The sequence below is a fragment of the Tamandua tetradactyla genome, chromosome 4, assembly GCF_023851605.1.
Source record: "Tamandua tetradactyla isolate mTamTet1 chromosome 4, mTamTet1.pri, whole genome shotgun sequence".
NCBI lineage: Eukaryota > Metazoa > Chordata > Mammalia > Pilosa > Myrmecophagidae > Tamandua > Tamandua tetradactyla.
In genome coordinates, this window is record NC_135330.1 from 4,090,634 (window position 1) to 4,098,027 (window position 7,394).

At 39.6% G+C, this 7,394-nt stretch overlaps 2 pseudogenes; both read left to right on the top strand.

The window, feature by feature from the left end:
* Nucleotides 1-3,189: 3,189 nt before the first annotated feature.
* LOC143678719 (grancalcin pseudogene) lies at nucleotides 3,190-4,067 on the top strand (annotated as a pseudogene).
* A 2,441-nt stretch (nucleotides 4,068-6,508) lies between these two features.
* Nucleotides 6,509-7,176, top strand: LOC143678720 (ubiquitin-conjugating enzyme E2 variant 1-like; annotated as a pseudogene).
* The last annotated feature ends 218 nt before the right edge of the window (nucleotides 7,177-7,394 follow it).

Sequence of the window (7,394 nt, forward strand, 5' to 3'; positions counted from 1 at the left end):
ATTGACCTGGAATTCCATGTTACATGCCGGCACCTAACTAGGATGCTGGTCCACGGCGTGCTTCAGTGAAGAACCGAACATCCACGAGGTGCTTGGGTGGTTAAGGGGTTCCGGGGGTCCTGGGATTCACTGGGTCCCACCAGAAGCTCCTCTCCTCTGTCTTTACTTTGTCCCCTTCAATAACCAAAGTTCTTCAGAAGGAGAAAAGATCATTGACAGTTGTCCCTTCCACATTGCGGGGTCACGGGGACAGAGACCCTGCCATCTGGAAAATCCATGTAAAATTTTTTGGCCCTCCCTTCCTACCAGAGAAAGAGTTTGAATTTTTTCTTTTTCTTTTATGGAGTGTTTTCAGTACCTGTTCTAGTTTGCTAGATGCCAGACTGCAATATACCAGAAACAGAATGGCTTTTAAAAAGGGGAATTTAATTAGTTGCTATTTTACAGTTCTAAGGCCCAGAAAATGTCCCAATTAAAACAAGTCTATAGAAATGTCCAATATAAGGCATCCAGGGAAAGATACCTTGGTTCAAGAAGGCCGATGAAGTTCAGGGTCCCTCTCCAGTGAGAAGGCACATGGCGAACGCACAGTCAGAGTTCCTCTCTCATCTGGAAGGGCACATGGTGGACACGGTGTCATCTGTTAGCTTCTTCTCCTGGCTTCCTGTTTCATGAAGCTCCCTGGGAGACATTTTCCTTCTTCATCTCCAAAGGTCGCTGGCTGGTAGATTCTGCTTCTCATGGCTATGTCATTCTGCTCTCTCTGAATCTCTCACTCTCCAGAATGTTTCCTCTTTTATAAGACTCCAGAAAATAATCAAAACCCACCCAAATGGATGGAGACACATCTCCCATAATCCAGCTTAATAACCACTCTTGATTGAAATACATCTCCAGGGAGATGATCTAATTACAGATTTAAACATACAGTATTGAATAGGGATTATTCTGCCATTACAAAATGGAATTTTGATTAAAACATGGCTTTTCTAGGGGACATACATCCTTTCAATGCACAGTACCTTACTGTAAAATTTAGGTTAAGTATTTGGTCATAAGCTATATGTTAAGTCAATGTTAAGTAAAAACATTGTATGAAAAAATATATTAAGAGTATGAAATAAATATGAACATTTAAAAAGAAATTGTATGTTTTGGTATAGAAAGATAAAATATGTTGCTATGATATAATACTGTACTTATATTTTATGCATTTCTGACTTTGTAAACTTTTCTGTCATCTGCTGGCCTTTGCATGCCATCTGTGGCTTCTGCAAAACTCCCCCCAAATTCCCAATTGATTTCTTAAGCTGACCAGTGATATACTGAAACCATTATGGGGAAAGTTGCAATGTGGAAGGGATAATTGTAGTTCCATATCATTTATATATCTTTCTAAAAACTTAAAATCTATTCACTAAGATGAACCTGGAGCACTTGTCATACCAGAAAGCAAGGAAACTGCTGAGGGCTACTGGAGCCAGGACAAAAGGACGCATGACATATCTGACAAAGGAAATATGTAGCTAGAATACATGGAAAACCTTTCAAAGCTCAATAGTAAAAAAAAAAAAAAGCTTCAAACAACCCAATTGAGAAAATGGGCAAAAGCAACCATGAATAGCCATTTCACCAAAGAAAATACGCAGTTGGCAAATAGTATATGAAAAGAAGTTCAACATTATTAGCTATTAGGGAAATGCAAATTAAAACTACCATGTGATATCACTTGACACCTACCAGAATGGCAAAAATATAAATAAAGAGTAGCGGTAATGTGAAATGTTGGCAAGAATGCAGAGAAATTGAATTATTCATATTCTACTTGTGGGAATGTAAAATGGTGCATTTCGGCAGTTTCTTATAAAACCAAACATGCACTTACCTTACAACCCAGCCATTGCGCTCTTGGGCGTCTGTGATGGTTTGAACTGTGTAGCCAAAAAAAACATGTTCTTAAGACTGTGGGTTCAAACCCATTGTAAGTAGGCTCTTTTGTGAGTAGGAGCTTTTTTGGGGGGATGGGGTGGGGAGGGAAGGTTTATTAGCAGAGGGACAGCACGGAAAGTTGATTCAAGAAACCAACTCCTATCTGCCTTGATTTGGATAGGAGTTTTTTTTTTTTAATTTATTTTTTATTATCAAACTAAAACAACAAAAAAGCATGAGCATTCTTAATGTGCAAACATTCCATGGGTGGTGTGCAATCAATGGCTGTACATAGGATCTTAACTTGAGATGTGACTCATCTCATTCAGGATAGGCCTTAATCCTCTTACTGGCATCCTTTGTAAGAGGATAAAAGACAGAGAACACACAGAAAAAAATCCCAGAGACACTCAGAGAGAAAAGCCTGAGAAGCCGAAACCAAAGAGGGAGCTACTAAAGCCAGAAGCCGGCAGCAGTGAAACCCAGGAGAGGAGGGAGGGACCAGCAGATATTGTCATTTGCCTATCACGTGTGACAGAGGAGATCGGGATCACAGGAGCCGGTCTTTGGGGGGAAAACATTGCCTGCTAATCCCTTGGTTTGGACATTTTCACAGCCTCAGAATTGTAAGTTGTAAGTTAATAAATTCCCATTGTTAAAACATGTTCAAGAATGCTCATAGCAGGCGGGCCACGGTGGCTCAGTGGCGGAGTTCTCGCCTGCCATGCCAGAGACTCGGGTTCGATTGCCGGTCACTGCAAAAAAAAAAAAAAAGAGAATGCTCATAGCAACTTTATTCATAGTAGCAAAAAAAATGGGAACAACACAAATGACCTTCACTGGGAAAATGGTTAAATAAACTGTGGTATAGCCGTACTATGGATTACTACTCAGCAATAAAAAGAAATGAACTATTGATACATCTAACAACATGTGGGTGGGCCTCAAGGGAATTATGCTACGCGAAAAAGGCCAATCTCTAAAGGTTATATATGGAATGATTCCATTTATACAACTTTTAAAAAAAATTCTTGTGCTCATGGATTGAAGGCTGTGTGAATATGAATTGTCTTCTCTCTGGAGTTTTCTGTCTGGCTGTTTTTCTCTGACTTCTCCAGTTCACTCCATCCCACTCCCTCTCCTTAACTTCCCTCTCTCTGTTTCTATCTTCTTTTTCTCTTTCTTTCTATACATAGTTCTTGAAATGACAAAATTATAGAATTGGAGAACAGATTAGTGGTTGCCAAGGGTTAAGGAGGAGGAGGTGTGTGTGGCTATAAAAGGATGGCCGGTTCTGTATCTTACTGTGGTAGTGGTGACACAAACCTACAATGTGATAAAATTGCACAGAACAAAATACACAAGCACACAAATGAGCCCATGTAAAACTGGTGACGTATGAATAAGTTTAGTGAATTGTATCAACGTCAGTTTCCTGGTTGTGACATTGTGCTGTGGTTACGAGAGATGCGCCATTGGGGGAAACTGGGTGAAGGGTAGGTTCATGGAATTTCTCTGTGTTATTTCTTGTAACTGCATGTGAATCTATGATTATCTCAAAATAAAAAATTTAGACCGATTCAGAAGGGTGGACACTGACTCAGAAGGTGATGCCTTCTCACTCATCATGACCTGCCCAAAATATGAAGGAGGATATGGAAAGTTTGGTGGCCAGATGCCAGGAATGCAGACGCAAATGTGATGGGCAGTGCCAGGGACAGGTCCAGACATGCTCCTGGGTGGCCCCTCCAGACACTGAGCATCTGCAGACGGTGATTCCTCTGCTGGTGACTCCACGTGAACTTATTTCATGGCTGCTGCTGGACAGGATGGTGAAGAGGATGCTGAGGAACTTCAGAGACGTTTGATACAGTCTGGAATTAGTGGAACTTGTTTTCCACTCAGTTTGGAAACCTGCAGGATTATGATTGCCATGTTGGATAAGGGTCACATGGGAAAAATGGGATTTCATGAATTTATAGAACACTTCATGACTATTCATCAAGTTAGAAGTAGCACGGTGGCACATCACGAATTGAGTAAAGCTATGGCAGTGACGGATTTCTTTAGGAGAAGAGACCAATTGCTGCAAGGGTTAGTGAATTTCTATATGATGGTTTTTACAGGGCACTATGTAAATTTGAACATCTAGAATCTGAAAGTTAAAGAAATACTGTGAATTCATCTGCTTGGAAGAAATGAACTGGTCTACTGTGAAAGCTCTGGGGTTATTCCATGTTCTCATCTATTAAACTTCTTTCCTTTCTATATATGTTTTTACTTTAGTGTGCTGTTTAAAGAAACGAAGAAAGATGTTTTCGTATTTGGTATATGATTCCTTTTTGAAAAGTGTCACTTTACGAATACCTGCATAATCTCATAAAATATTGCTCTGATTAAATGATATAAATACTTTAAGACTTCATTTTTGACAATGCAAACCTAGGAGAACGTGCTTACAAGGCAGACTGGATGAGTGATGAAAGCCTAGATAAAATTAACTTATACTTATCTGAAACTTACAAATTATACTTTACAATTTGTAGTTTATAAATTATAGTTGGTACTTTGCTGCCAACCAGAATGGGGAACCTAGATTTTGTGCTGTATTTGTACTAGGGTTTGTCCTCAATCATATAGTCATAGAACAGAAAGTCATGGGTCTTTGTAAAGAACAAAATCATAGTGCCTTAAAATTTACCCTAAGTATAATTCAAAACACGGGGGTAAGGAAGGCATTGTCTGTATTTTAGAACTTCACCTATTCTTTGAGACTAAATGAAGAAAGGTTTATTTTGTCCATAACCTAAATTTTCTGTAGCACATAATCTAACTCAACCTATCTGGATATATCATTTAAACATCCAAACACAGGGAACCCAGAATAAGAATGAAGGCCTTTAATCCTGTATGACTTAATGTAATGCCTGGATGTATCCCAGAGTATATTAAGCAGATATTTTAAAAGTATTAGCAAAGTCCCTTGAGGGATGGGAAAAAAAATTGGAATTATTAAACTTTACCACCAGGGAAACCCCTGATACCGTGTCAAATATTAGGGACACCCAAGTCAATAGTCCAGGCCCTTGATCTTGAGGCCTGCTCTTGTGAAGTTTATGTAGGTAGCAGAGAAGCTTAGTCTACCTAGGTATGCCTGACAGTTACCTCTGGAGGACCTCTTTTGTTGCTCAGATATGGCCTCTCTCTAAGCCCAACTCTGCAAATGAAATCATTGCCCTCCTCCCTACATGGGACACGACATCCAGGGATGAAATTATCCTTGGCGGCTTGGGAGATGACCCCCAGGGATGAGCCTGACCCTGGCACTGTGGGGTCAACAATGCATCCTGACCAAAAGGGGGGAAAGAAGTGCAACAAATATGGTATCAGTGGCAGAGAGGCTACTCTGGAGGTTGCTCTTACACAAGCTTCAGTTAGACTTTGCTACCTATCATAACGTGCCAAACCTCAACCAAAACCATTCCTGCCAATCCCAGGGAACGCCTAGGGCAATATATAAGGTTCTACAAAGGTTCCATGCACTAGGAAAACGTTTCAGAAACCTACAATCTCCAGATGGGTCCCTGGATAAAGATAAGTCCTGAAACCTAGCCCAGCCTCTGCAGAACATCAACTAGTTCCATCTCCCTACCCCATATTATTGACAGCCCCTTCCAATGTGAAAAAGTTAAGAGAGGGAGAAAGATGAAAGGTGATGGTGGGGTTATACGGAGAGGGTAGGGTTTAACAAATGAGTATGAGTGCAGAATCATCATATTGATATTTCTTTTAGTCTCCAGTTTCCTAGAGCAGCTAGAAGTAAAAACCTAAACTTGTGGAATTCTAACCCATACCAAACTCTGAAATCTGTTCTCCAACTAAATGTGGCTATGTGCTTTGAGGTTTGATTGATGCTGAATCAATACATTGATATTTCTGTTAGTCTCCAGTGTCTTGGAGTAGCTAGAAGAAAAAACGAAAAATCGTGGAGCTGTAATCCATACCAAACTTTAAAATCTGTTCTATAACTACTTGTTAACATGTGCTTGGGAACGGGTGCGCAGGTGGCTCAGTGGTAGGATGCTCACCTTTCATGTAGGAGACCTGGACAATGCACCGCCCCCCCCCAAAAGAATGTACTTGGAAATGTATTGCTTTTTTGTATATATGTTATGTTCCACAATTTAAAAAAGTGGAAAAAAAAAGTTTACCCTAAGTAGCCTTAGGTGGACTGTAAATTAATCGGTTAGTGAAATAAGACTAAAGGAGGCATTATTTTTCCTTCTTTAATTTTTTGCATTGTACATTTCCTTTAATATATTTCATTTTCTTATGTAAGAAAAAGTTCTTAATAAACATTTTTTGACAAAAGATAATAATTAAAAAAAAATTTCATTGAAAAACAAAACATAAAACAGGAATCAACTTGAAGGTGCTTCCACTGGCCAAAGATGGAACAATTTGAATACCAAAAGGAGCACTAATTTAGGGGATTATAATGCATCAATTATGCTAAAATCCACAAGTTCATAATAACACACACAAAATCCCCTAACTGGACATATTTGGAAGATGTTAAGGAACCATCTCATTGTTCTGAAAACTGGGGAATAAAGGAAAAGAATTAAGTATTTATCTCACTTTTCCTGAAGAACTTGCCTCAGGATACTCAAATGAGCACAAGTTCCTCATGTGGGACAGCGATGCAAGATGGCAGCCACCACGGGCTTGGGAGTAAAAGTCTCCCGCAGCTTTTAACTGTTGGAAGAACTCAAAGAAGTCCAGAAAGGAATAGAAGATGGCACAGTTGGCTGGGGTCTAGAAGATGATGAGGATGTGACCCTTACGAGATGGACGGGGTGAGAATTGAGACTTCAAGAACAATTTATGAAAAATGAATATACAGCCTTAAAATAGAATGTGGAGGGGTGGGCAATGGTGGCGCAGTGACAGAGTTCTCACCTGCCATGCCAGAGACCCAGGTTCGATTCCCGGTGCCTGCCCATGCAAAATAAAAAAAAGAATGTGGACCTAAGCACCCAGATTTGTAAAATTTGTAACAAAATTAACATGAATGGAGTTAATAATTCTAATGGAGTGGTGGACCCAAGAGCCATTTTAGTGCTAGCAAAATGGCAGAATTCATATAGCATCAAAGTTGTCCTCCAAGAGCTTTGGCACCTAATGGTGTCTTAAGAAAATACGAAACTCCCTCAGCTGCCTGAAGGACAGTGTTACAGCAATTAGTCAAAAAGAAAAATCACAGGCCCTTCTCCTACCCTCATTTGATTTAAGCAGTCTTCATTTCCCACAATAGTGCATTTTCTAGACAAGTCTTGTAGAACTCAAAGTACTGGAAAGAAAGTTCCCATTCAAAGGCATTTCATCTTAAGATATTGAAAATGATACTAGTTTCTTGTCCATTTGAAATATATAAGTTGAGCTATAACAAATCATACTGTCAA